The sequence below is a fragment of the Cottoperca gobio genome, chromosome 16, assembly GCF_900634415.1.
Source record: "Cottoperca gobio chromosome 16, fCotGob3.1, whole genome shotgun sequence".
Lineage (NCBI taxonomy): Eukaryota > Metazoa > Chordata > Actinopteri > Perciformes > Bovichtidae > Cottoperca > Cottoperca gobio.
In genome coordinates this window covers 14,954,205-14,967,883 of record NC_041370.1, presented here as the reverse complement: position 1 = coordinate 14,967,883, position 13,679 = coordinate 14,954,205, and the positions used below count along the sequence as shown (strand labels likewise).

General features: G+C 39.5%; 1 long non-coding RNA gene across 1 annotated transcript; it reads left to right on the top strand.

Annotated features, from left to right (window-relative positions):
* Positions 1 to 6,312: 6,312 nt before the first annotated feature.
* Positions 6,313 to 7,572, top strand: LOC115021490 (uncharacterized). Its single transcript, XR_003833730.1, has 3 exons — positions 6,313 to 6,629; positions 6,707 to 6,881; positions 7,185 to 7,572. It is a non-coding gene; the product is annotated as an uncharacterized LOC115021490 (long non-coding RNA).
* Positions 7,573 to 13,679: the final 6,107 nt, after the last annotated feature.

Here is a 13,679-nt window from a genome sequence, read left to right as displayed (position 1 = left end):
GCAGCTGCTGCACAGCTGCCGAAAAACAAACAGCTTCCCATTTAGGCTGAAAGCTTTACTCACCCTCTTTTCACAGGCCTCATTAACGGTGGATGTTTATCGGGTTTTGTGGTGGAGTAGCAGGGAATTACAATAAAACACTATCAGATGATTCTCATCCTGAAAGTAGAGTTGAAGCAAAGTTAAAGCCCTCTAATGTATGCAGAATTAATAACATATTCTCTTTCAATTGCAAAATAATACTTAAATTATCTCGGTAGAAAAGTAGAAGCAAGATGAGATTAGCTGCTTTCTCTGATTTCTCTGAATTAAGCTCCATTGTGGATAGATAACAGTGCTTCAGACTGATTCTGGAATTTCCTTCTATACTTTTTGTATACCTTGTTATAGTTTTTTGGTTTTCTCAACCTACCAAGAAACATATCTACGCCTCAGGGCTTGAGACTAACGGCGTCCCGGGGACGGCAGAAAATGTGTTTGGGACGGACAGAGATCTTGACAGACGACAGGCGGTTTTGCCGATATAACCAGCACTGCTGAGTATAGCAAATGACACGCTGACTAATGTTAAACCGGAGCGTGTCATCTCTGTAACTATAGTTACTATCAGCGCGAGACCTACTACTAAAAATATGAAGATTCTAAAAGTTTCCCGAGGTACGTTCAGGCAGTACCAGTCCATCTATCCCCTCAGTCACAAGCAAAGGTCTGAGGTAAGGACACATTTAAATGGAGAACTGTAGCCAAGGTGGCAAAGTTCTTCAATGTGTTTAGTTAGCAGAGCTAACGGCTGACGTGACAGAGCTAAACATGGAGGACAATGAAGCGTTAACAGTGAACTACAGTTTCGACCAAGTGTCCATAAAGCCTTTTGTGTCCGACTGAATGCTGGTGCCGAGGAGCTCCTCAACATTTCTGTCAGAGAGCCCTGAAAGCCAACTTCTCCATTGTGCACTTACAACACATACGGCGATAAAAGCACAGCCAAAATGGAGCTTAGTTCAACAGAAATGATAAATTAATAGAATCAGAGAAAGCAGCTAATCTCATCTTGCTTCTACTTTTCTACTGAGATAATTTAAATGAGTATTATTTTGCAATTGAAAGAGAATATGTTATTGATTCTGCGTACATTAGAGTGCTTTAACTTTGCTTCAACTCTACTCTGATGATTAAGCAACATTCAGTGTCCGGCCGATCTGCTCCCACAAATAAACTTTTCTGTCTGTTGTGATACAGACGCGATAAAAACGAGGGTGACGAGTCCAGCCCCATCTAATATATAATTGGTTCCCTGAAAAGGAGTGACAGGGACGACACCAGTGACTTTATGAACAGTTCAGAGCTATATGGAGAAGTATTAAGTATATTTCTTAAACATTTTAATGGTGTTTTTATTATGCTTCAGCATTGTTGCAGCATTGCAGCTAACAACTAACAAGTATAGATGATAATAAAGTTAAAGACCAACATTCTGACTTCAGGACCGTTTAAATTGTTTTTCGGGACGGTTCCAGGATGATGGTGAAAAAGGTCTGGAGCCCTGCTAAGCATGTTGTTCCATTCATTCAGTGATGTGGGCCTTATTGAACTGTTGCCTCACAGTCAAAGCGCCCTGGACCAGCATTGCTCTGAGCTCCTAAACAGGTTATCAGGTAGTTATTTAGTGGTGTTCAATTGCTGTCACATTAACAAGTGCTTCACCTGGGGCGTTGTAGCTCTAGTGCGTGATCTGTTGTAGATGAAGCCAGGAACACGACACAAATGATGCAAAACCAAGAAAAATGAAGGGGGAAGATACGGTCAAACACAAAGGGCATGTTACGTTTAACCTTTTGTAAGGGACTAAATGCACATCATATGTGCAACCTAGGGTTGGGCGATATGACAGTATACATCGTGCAACAGTAGAAATGTGTCCAGCGTTAGAGATTTGGTGATACTGTTTCCACCACGGTAGCGGTATCGCTGATGGCAGGAGGGCTTCTATTTTTGCACCTGTTAACCTTAAAACCTGTAACACTTAAAAGTATTGTTCTCAGGGACCTTAAAGCTTCCGTCTTGAATTGTTTTTTGTTTTACTGGTTTGAATCTTTTGTTTTTAAAGGGCCTACGAAATGATAAACATGAATTTCTACTGATGATAGTAAATGCTATTTGTGGTGTAAAATGATGTGTTATTTATGACACAATGATCGCAGTATTTAATAGATCATGATTTAGTATGTCAACCACCGATGTTTACATTGCCGCTACCGGAAACACCCGACGCCGTGTTCTGACGTCACAAGTAGAAAACAGTCCACCAGTATACACAGGCAGCACTCTATGTCGGACTCTGGCTCGGATAATTCGACAGAATAGAGTGACAGTGAGTTGTCACTCGTTGCACCTTCAAGAAGAGGAGTTTATTGAAGAAGATGCCGATGTCGTGGATTTAGATCATGCGGGCGAGTTTAACCTGATGGAAACAGAGCAGCTCGAGACACAGTGTTCAAGATGGAGACACAGACGGGAGCGAACATGCGGATGATGGTGACGGTGATTCTGGATTTGGTGGAGATCATTTGACGATAGTTCATAGAACTTCTCAATATATAGTAAATACATCATAATAAAACGTAACATTATCCTCGATCGTAAATAGATCGCAAGCTATCGATAGCTTGCTAGCGAGTCGATAGCTTGGTTTCCTTGAATTGTTATGAACCCGACAATTATTTATCAATTATTTCTCTACTTGGACACATCGACATCTGTAAAGCTTGATAACTTGATTCTTTCTCGAAGTTTCTGCGGTTGAGGTTCTATCGTTGTGTCTGATGTCAAACGTCATATATTACGAGGCTGTATATAAAGCATTAGCTATTAGCTAACAAACAGACCGGAGGACAGCGCTGTTTTATAAAGTATAGTCTGTATACTGAGGTGAGACGGTCTATATATATATATATATATATATATAACGCCCCTCAGTTGAAGCCACGGCCACCATGCCAGATGCAAAAGTTGTATTCAGGGATCTGAAATAGAAAAAAGATTTGAAACTGTAAAAATCTAAAATGAATCTGAAAACATAAAATCTGCAAATGTAAAAAAAAAAAAACCTCAAATATGAAAATATATATGAAAGTGAGAAATTAAAATAAATAATGTATTCCAATGAATCACAGAATTGAATCAAAATAATATTCAACCATTAAAAAAAATTGCATACACTTGTTTTTTATTTGAATATACTACTCACATATACCGTGATTTTGGCCATATCGCCCACCCATAGTGCAATCATATATTTTGTTCTCACTTTGTGGTTTGAATTAGCAATGTAACAATGTTTTATGAATTAGCTTACATCAAAATTCATAGCTGCAATAAAATACTCTTGGTCCTAAATGGTGTTTTTTTACATTTAGGACGGCTTAACATCAGCGAGACCCTAAGAAACTTGTCTCAACATGCATACAGTGGCTCACTTGTCGAACTTGTCTAGTTGTCCGTAAGACTGGGCCTTCACTGTATTAAGTTATTTTGTGTTTTATTTTTTTTTTATTTTGTTATTTTTATTTTTCTGTGTCTGTGTGTGTTTGTTTGTGTGTCTGTGTTAGAGTGTCTGTCTGTGTCTTTCTGTGTGTGTGCGAGTGCGTGTGCGTGTGCGTGTGTGTGTGTGTGTGTCAGTCTGTGTATGTGTCTTTCTGTGTCTGTGTGTGTTTCTTTGTTTGTGTGTGTCAGTCTGTGTGTCTGTGTTAGTGTGTCTGTCTGTGTCAGTGTGTGTCTCTCTGTGTCAGTTTGTCTCTCTCTGTGTGTCTCTCTGTGTCTGTGTGTGTAAGGGAAAAGTAATTTGCTTTGTGGCAAGAAACTGCTTACGTCAAAGCACATTCAGTCTGTTCTGTCTTTTCCAGTCGTTGAGAGATTTTGCCTGATGCGAAAGTTGTATACAAGGATGCAACGGAGACAGAAGTTAATACAAAAATATTCAGAGACCTCATTGGACAAGGCAACGTGGTGCTGACAGTTTTCTCAGGTGATTGTAAGATAAAAAAAAAGACCAGTATAATCAAACACCTCACTGAGCAGAATAAAATTATCAATATCTTTTCTTTTTATTTAGAGTTCTCCGGATGGTCCTTTTTCCTCTGCTTCTGATAAGTCCGATTCAAGCTTCAGCTCAAGTGCATCAACTGCGAATGTCGATGAGGTTCCGAGCAAGAGACAAAGAATCGAGGATACACTTGATGCAGTGTCTGCTAAACAGGTCCAGTGTTTCCCCTACCATTGTTTTGGCATACAAATTTCAAATTTCAAAATAATATTTGTTTTATTCACAACTCACTTTTCACATTCACAGGTTGCTCTTTTATTAAATAAACTAAACGCTTATGCTATTGATCTAATTTATGTGCACGTTTCAGTTTGTACTGTCTACTTTCACATTCTCTCCGTCGGCTCCGTTTTGCGAAGGGCGGGGCTTCGCAGCTGGCGCACACACCTACAGAGCGGAAGAAAGGAGAGGGGAGAACTAAATAGACGGAATCGGAGTTTCGGGCTTCCGGTGGAATCGCAATGCATGCTGGGGTGGCAAGCCTAGAAAAGTGAGCACCAACTCTACAAGGGCCACCATATTGGATTTCTTCTCTACGTGTTTACATTGTATTTAGCTTATTCTTCAAGCGTATTTACATTGTATTTGGCTGGTTTGTAGTGTGTAATCATCGCTCTTCTAGTTATGGGTGAAAGGATGTTCAAACAGTGGGAAAAAGCTAAATAAATGGGCAGAATCTCATTGTGAGCTTCTCGATTGCAAAAATTGCAACTGCAAGCCACCGTTCAAACTATTACCATTTCCAACTGCACTAAAGAACAAAGACAGAAGGCTAGCATGAACCAAAGATGTAAAGAGACAGGATTACAATGAGAAGTCTTGGGAGCCCAAGAAATCTTCATTTCATGCAAGGAAAACCAACAAATGAATTCCCTGATCCTGAACTCGACCTGGGGTATGTAGTCTATACTTGATTTATATATTGACAAATGTACTTTCTATATATTGAGTTTTATAATAATTAACAAACACAAGCTAGGTATATATTTATAATAGCTTACCCTGCAACACAACTGCAATAAGCACTTATGATATCTCCAGTTTTCTTGACTGCGCAGATCCATGCTGAATGTGGCGTATGGGAAGTTTTCATTGAATGAGTACATTTTGCTTTCAAAAAGCAATACTCAGAATCTGCGAGAGGATTGAAAGATATGTTTCAAACAGTCTAAATGCTTTGCCTTCTTTGTATTCGTTCAAAGTTGGTTTATGAAACTCGACATGGTTCCCTGGGTGGTCAGACATTAAAAATAATGTTATATCGGCGGCCAAGAAGTCATGCTGTTGTTTTCTTTGACCCAGCCATCCTGCAATGTCAAGGGATCAGGCACTGAAACGCCACTCGGCATAACCAAAAGCTTAGTCTTTTCTTTTTCTGTGATTGAAAGTCTTTCGTTAGCTCTTGGTTGCTCCTCAATGCCCATCTCTGATGCAGCAAACACCCTGGCAATAAGCTCCAGCTTTGTTCCTGAAACCTTTAAATTCCGCTTGCGGCGAAATACTTTCAAAGCTTTGACTTTCCACATCTGAACCTCACCAAAGAACAAAACTCGAGCTTATTGCCAGGGTGTTTGCTGCATTAGAGATGGGCATTGAGGAGCAACCATCCCCCGTCGCGCGGTGAGCGGTAAAGCAGTAAACCTAGGGGAAACACTGAGGTCATAACAAAGCTTGTTTCTCAGTAGTCTCTTAACACTTTCTCTAGAAAGGCTGTTTATCATTATGTTTTGCGTTATCATGTTTTATTTATTAGTTGATTGAAGCTGTGCTGAGGCAAGTCTGGTGGGGAAGAAGTAAACATGAATACCAAACAATAGAAACATTAAAAGATGCCACAAGAAGACAAATGGTTAACATACTGGTAGCTCGCAAGATTGAAAATCATGAGTGTGGTTTTTTTATATTGTTTCATTTGTGCCAAATAACTGCATGCCCATTGTGCAAATTTTGATTAGGAATTTAATATCTCCTCTCGGGCACATCCCCACTAAAGCTATAAGAGAAGAGTATGCTCTTGGGATAGTCACGCCGTTCCGTTCCCTCAAGGATCCATATACCAAGAAAGGCTATGTAATATTCCTTATTATTGTTTGCATGAAAGTTGCATATCAAACGTGCATATTATGACACAACGGTGTTTGTATGACATTGACATTTGAGTTCTTTAAAGTATGACCAAAATATATATATATTTTTTATTTCAGGAACACGTCCATGATGCTGCAAGCAGCACAGGATACATTTCTTGGCGTCTATAAGCAATTCAACAAAAGATTTGTCGAGGATCTGCACCATCACCAAATAGCCCTATGGACACTTCTCCCAAATGTCCAACGAGCTATTCATGTAGAAAGACAGCTGGATCGGGATGTTTGCCAAGAGGACATGTCTTTGCTCAACAGACAATTCCCTGATTTTTCAGAAAATGAGAGAAACCTTTCAGCACCGTCAGAAGCTTGTTAATGACCCAAGCAGAGGTGTTGATGTCCTCTCCACCTTCCCAAGATTCCTGGATGACAAAGGATTGGTAAGTTTGGAATTAAATGTTTACAATGGTTTGACACATTTCCTGTAGTAATAACGGTAATATCTTCTTTCGTAAAGGTGGATCAAGACTTCACCCTCTATTAGATCATGAAACATCCTCCAGGCTCCTTCAGAAATGGGATGTGTTCTTCAGTCCAAATGTCATTAAAGAGGCAAAGCGGCTTACTTCAACACGCAGAGTTTCGTCGCTTGTTGCAGAGTCCCACAGGAAGTGAGCTTGATGAGACGACAAGTGAGTTGTATTTGTTTAGCTTGTTTAAAGAAGTTGCCATATCTCCAAAAATACTTTTAGTCTTTCATAAGGTAATTATATTATTAAGGTGATTATAATTGTCACGTCACCTTCTTAGCCACATGTGTAAAAGAGGGTTGTTAAAAAGTGAATGAAATTGAAATGAAGTCTTCACAAGCATTCCCATCTTGCACTAGCCTTTAAGAAGATGTTTGAGTAACTGATCACTTCTATAATGTAGTTTTCTCTGTGGCTGCACATTATTCTTGTGTGTAATGTTAGGTTTCTTCATCTCAACCCTAGTCATGCTGCAGTTTGGAGGAGCATCTCCGCAACCAGCAGGGTCGGCAGCCATACCTCCTCGCTGTTGGGCGTCAGAAGAGCAAGATTGACAGCTTCTACATCACCAATGGATAAGCATCTCATCCCACGGCAGGCAAACCGCTCCCTACCTTGGGGCTTTCGACAAACTTTCCAAAACCTATTTTGTGTTTAATTTGTCGTATGATGCTGCGTTACTGAATTTTTACCCATTCTTGCAGACAACAGTGTATAACATTGATGTGGGGAAAATGAAGGAGTCACCCAGAGTCAGAGACTGCTTGAAGACTGCTTGACCAGCTAGTACCGGTCTCACTCTCTGAGTAAGAGGCTAAAACAATACTGACCGGTTTCGTGTGTCAGAATTTGTATCCCAGCAGCCAGAAGTGGATGGTGCTTATCACTGGGAAACCTTCACCCTCAAATAAAAAGAGTATGGTCCAATTAAGACTTATTCCTTCAGAGATGTGAAAGTGGTCAACAATGAAATGCTTGAAATTATTTTGTCAAAAGATGTTTTCTCAACTAGTTGGGTTAAAGTTGATGGTGTAGAATATACATGTGGACTTGTTTGTCTTTTGTCAAATATGTGATATACTTTTGGTTGAAGGTAACACATTTTGTTTATTAACAAGCTATTCACAGAGAATTCTTTTGATGACCATCATCGTGCATTTCGAGTGTTCAAAGTGAGGAAAGGTTCATACTAAAAATGTCTGAGCTTAAATTCCATAAGCCATTTGATATTCAAAGCTCATACAATGTTTCAGATGAAAGTTTATACATTATACCATGAAAATGGCTTTGTTTATTGGAATCAATGAATATATTATTTAATAACATTAATTAGTGTTACTTTAACTCTGTTTTGTGAGTTAAAGAAGGAACTCTGGCACAGTGTTATGAAAGTGTTCATTTAACTCTGAAAAGTGTGGACCTATATAAACCCTGAAAAAGTGTTGAAATCAACTGGGAGTTAATTCAACACTGGACTTTTTGCAAGGTCCAGGGTGTGGTTTAAACGGTGAGTTGGTTTATGTACATCCTGACTGAACCCAATTGAATCTAATGAGATAAAGCCGTTATTAAGGCTGTCATGATCGATATCCACATGAATATTAAAGTCACCTACGATAATTACTTTATCTGTTTTAAGGACTAAATTCTGAGAATTCAGATATAAATTCAGAACAGTATAACAAATAAAATTGGCTTTAATATTCCGCCAGCTGTGTGATGCCATTGTGGATGCCGGTTTACCATGGAAGAGGTTTGCTGGAATAACAACCGACAGAGCGCCATCAATGACAGGGAGGAGAAATGGACTGGTGGCACTTGTTCAAAGAAAACTGGGAGATGAGGGTGTGGAGGAGGCCATTGCTCTGCACTGCATTATTCATCAGCAGGCCCTTTGCAGCAAATGCCTGAAGTTTGACAATGTGATGTCTGTTGTTGTGAAGTGCATCAACCACATCAGATCCAGGGGCTTAAAGCACCGGCAGTACCGCGCCTTTTTGGAGGAAATAGAGTCAGCATATGAGGATGTGCTCTACTTCACCGAGGTACGTTGGCTCAGCAGGGGAAACGTCTTGAAGAGGTTCTTTGAGTTGAGAGCAGAAGTGAAAGCCTTCATGGAGAAGGATGGGATGGCTGTTCCTGTGCTAAGTGATCCCAAATGGCGCATGGACTTAGCTTTTCTTGTTGACATCACACAGGAGCTGAATGTACTGAACAAGAAATTACAAGGCCAGGGGCAGCTTGTCAGTGCTGCCTATGACAACGTCAGAGCATTCTCCACAAAACTTGTGTTATGGAAAGCCCAGCTCTCTCAGACAAACCTCTGCCATTTCCCAGCATGCAAGGCACTCATGGATGTGGGCACACCATTCAGTGGCGAGAAGTATGCTGATGCCATTGTAAAGCTACAGGAGGAATTTGATCACAGGTTTGCAGACTTCAAGACACACAGAGCCAATTTTCAAATGTTTGCTGACCCCTTCTCCTTCGATGTGCAAGATGCCCCTCCTGTGCTTCAAATGGAGCTCATTGACCTGCAGTGCAATTCTGAACGCAAAGCCAAGTTCAGGGAGGTGAGTGGAAAAGCAGACAAGCTTGGACAATTTTTGAGAGAATTGCCCCCCACCTTCCCTGAGCTTTCCAGGATGTTCAAGCGGACCGTGTGCCTTTTTGGGAGCACATATTTGTGTGAAAAGCTCTTCTCCACCATGAACTTTAATAAGTCAAAGTACAGGTCCAAACTTACTGATGAACATCTTCAAGCCATACTGAGGGTCTCAATTGCTTCCTCCCTCAAGCCAAATGTGGCTCTGCTGTGTAAGAGGAAGCGCTGCCAGGTCTCTGGCACCAAGGAGTAGGTTAGAGAAGCATATGTTCTGAAGAACCGTTCGTGTTCTGAACTGTTATTATTAAAGATTGAGAAGATTGGATCAGTTGTACTTTTTTTTGGCATAATAGAAACCCTTTTTTTGTGGAATATTTGATGTGGCCCAGCCACACCCAGAATCTACCTCCAGCGGCCCCCAGGTAAATTGAGTTTGAGACCCCTGATCTAGACTGACATATTTCTTGACGTCTCAGCCAAGTTTCAGTGAGACAAAATAAATAAATCTTATCTGATATTAAATCATTTACTAGTCCAGCTTTAGATGACAAAGATCTGATGTTTAAGAGCCCACATTTAATTGTTCTACTTAGTTGCACTTTAGCAGTGGTGGTGTTAATTTCTATTAGGTTTTTTTGTATAACTCTCCCTCTGTTTAACATTGATTTGATTTCAGTGGTCGTGGGGCAGACACAGTCATTATGGGGATTTGAGTGGGCGACTGCCCGGAAGGAAGCACAGAAGTGTGTAAAACTGCAGCTCTGCCTTCTGGTCTCAACTCCGGGTTGTCATGGATTAGGTCCACTAATAAACTTTGTAATATTAGTAGATATGAGATCCACTCCATCCTACGATGGATGCCGTCACTGCTAATCAGACCAGGAGTTTCCCAAAAGTCAGCCAAGTCTCTGGCTCAACAGGGCAGAAAAGGAAGAGAGAGATGCCATCGCTAGCTGCCAAGCTACAGTAGCTAACGTTAGCAGAGCCGAAAGGAGTGTAAACAATTGAGGATTAAGCGAGAGTCGCTAAGAGAAGAAGGATGAGAGAGTTGTAAGTGCTTAAAGCATTTAGCAGCGATATTACAGGGGAAAGTCACAGATCAGTGCCTCACACAGCAGTAGTTGGGGAGGTTTAAAGGCTTCCCAATCAAAATACAGAAAAATAATACGGTTTATTTGAGATCTATATGAAAGGAAACTCCTTTGCTATCAGTTCGAATAGATTTGACACTTTATCACATCCTGTAAATGAGTATTTCATACATTTATTGGTGAAGAGGAAACACAAAACTGTTGCATCTCCAGGGTTCGATTGGTGGCGTGCTTCTTTGCTTGGGCGAACGTGTTCAGCTGTAACTGTCCAATGAGCAACGCGCAACGGCTGATTTTAACTGACCAATGAGCGACGAGATGAGGCTATATAAGCCGCCGGTTTGAGGCCGTTGGTCATTAAGCACGAGGAAAAGAGACAGGTAGGCAGCACAAGCAAGGAGCAGCGAGGAGCAGCGCTAGCTAGCTAGCTAGCAAGGAGCAGCGCTAGCTAGCAAGGAGCAGCTCTAGCTAGCTAGGAGCAGCGCTAACAGCTAACTCGGAGCAGCAAGCAGAAAGCACAAAGCACCAGGGCGGCCAGACACCACACACCAGGGCAGGCCAAATGAGTCTTGGCGACCGCAATTGCCCGATCGCCGGCGGCCAATAAAACCCCAGGGGGCCTAATAAGCCGGTGCGAGCGGCGGTCAAATGAGCCAAGGCGGCCCTATACATGGGAGGTCATGGGGAGGGGCGAAATGATTTGGGAGGGGGGCCAATTGTGCCCTAAAAATTGATTTAAAAAAAAAAGTAATGATAAAAAAAAAAATATGTATATACATACATATATGTATGTATATATACGTATATATATATATATGTATATATATATATATATATATATATATATATATATATATATGTATATATATATATATATATATATATATATATATACGTTTATATATATATATATATATATATATATATATAGATATATGTATAGCTATATCTATGTATATATATATAAATACATGTATATATATATATATATACGTATATGTATGTATATAAACATACATATACATATATATGTGTTTATGTATGTGTATATATGTATATATTTATATGTGTTTATACATATATATATATATATATATATATATATATACGTATATATATTTATGTATATATACATATATATATGTATCTGTAAATATATATATATATATATATATATATATATATATATATATACCGCAGGGACCATGTCTTTTCTAAAAATAACACTTGTCACCATGGAGCTTTGTCTAAAATTTGTATTTAATTGTTTTGCTGTTTTTTTTCAAAAATTAATAACACTTGAATTATTCTTTATTTTAAAATGAAAATATTGAATATAGCATTTAAAAAACAAAAATGTTTTATGTATATATGAACTATAACCCTGTAAACTAAATCTCCATTTCCCTTTTCGCTGAGACAAGCTAGCGGGAGCAGCTACGATGGGGCGCTAGGTGCGTTGTTTACGCTAAACATTGCAGAAAAGCGAAAGAAAACGAACTATTTTCACAATGATTGGGAGGTAGAATTATTTTTTACAACAGTGAAAGAAAAGTGTGTATGTCTCATTTGCGTGGCGACGGCAAAGCGGCACATTGTGGAGACACTTCGGTACGTGTCACAGAAGCTACCATGCTAACTACCATGCTAACTACACACCTGCAGCACTGCGGGCAGAACAAGCCGGGAGTTAAAGGCAGCTTTGGGCAGCAGCATCTCTTTTCACGAGGCCGGTGAACAAGTCACAGAAAGCAACGGAAGCTTAATTTAGAGCTGCACATTTTTAATACGTATTTTTTAAATAAAGTACAAGAAAGCCTTTTCGGACGGAGAGGTCTGGAAAGGTGCAATGATGGTTATTGCAAACACTGTTCTAAGATGAGAAGAAAGGTTCCGATGTCATCTCCACTCTCTCCAATGTTACAAAGTTAGTGTTTGTACAAACAGAATATGATTTGAAGATGTGACAGTTAATGATTTCCTAAATCTTTTTACAGAAGTCATGCTTTGTATTAAAATATAACTGGTGTAATTTTGAACAAAATGCTACAAATGTTCTCATTCATACAAAACTGTCAATAAAGATATTTACAAAAATATCAGAGATGTGATAACTCTGACTTTCAAATGTTGAAATAGATTAAGAACTTAAATAAATAATGTTGCATGTTTAAAGATATCTGTTTCCTACCATGGTAAATCATTGTTAATAATCATTGTGAGGAATAATTAACATTAACATGTGATCAGACAGTCTCTTCACGTATATGAATATGTATTATCATTATTAATGATAATATTATCATTAAAGGTGAACCGTGCAACTATGTTATTCAGGAAGTTTGTATCAAACAAGTATCTCCAAAAAGACTTAGTCTTTCATAAGGTAATTATATTATTAAAGTGATTATAATTGTCACGTCACCTTAGCCACAAAAGAGGGTTGTTAAAAAGTGAATGAAATTGAAATGAAGTCTTCACAAGCATTCCCATCTTGCACTAGCCTTTAAGAAGATGTTTGAATAACTGATCACTTCTATAATGTAGTTTTCTCTGTGGCTGCACATTATTCTTGTGTGTAATGTTAGGTTTCTTCATCTCAACCCTAGTCATGCTGCAGTTTGGAGGAGCATCTCCGCAACCAGCAGGGTCGGCAGCCATACCTCCTCGCTGTTGGGCGTCAGAAGAGCAAGATTGACAGCTTCTACATCACCATGGATAAGCATCTCATCCCACGGCAGGCAAACCGCTCCCTACCTTGGGGCTTTCGACAAACTTTCCAAAACCCATTTTGTGTTTAATTTGTCGTACGATGCTGCGTTACTGAATTTTTACCCATTCTTGCAGACAACAGTGTATAACATTGATGTGGGGAAAATAAAGGAGTCACCCAGAGTCAGAGACTGCTTGAAGACTGCTTGACCAGCTAGTACCGGTCTCACTCTCTGAGTAAGAGGCTAAAACAATACTGACCGGTTTCGTGTCAGAATTTGTATCCCAGCAGCCAGAAGTGGATGGTGTTATACTGGAACCGTTGATAAATGATATAGAATTACTGGAAACCCAAGGCCTTAGTCTTAGTAATGTTTGATTGAGAGGAATGATTCTCAAACGGTATACATTGAGGAAGATCCCAAAGTGATCCTTCGTGGAAAAAATATGTTTGATATGCATTACAAATGTCTCCAAGACAACCCAAAATTGAAGTCCTTGTATGGTTTGAAAAAGACTTCTACACTTAACTCATTGAAGTATTTCCATGTT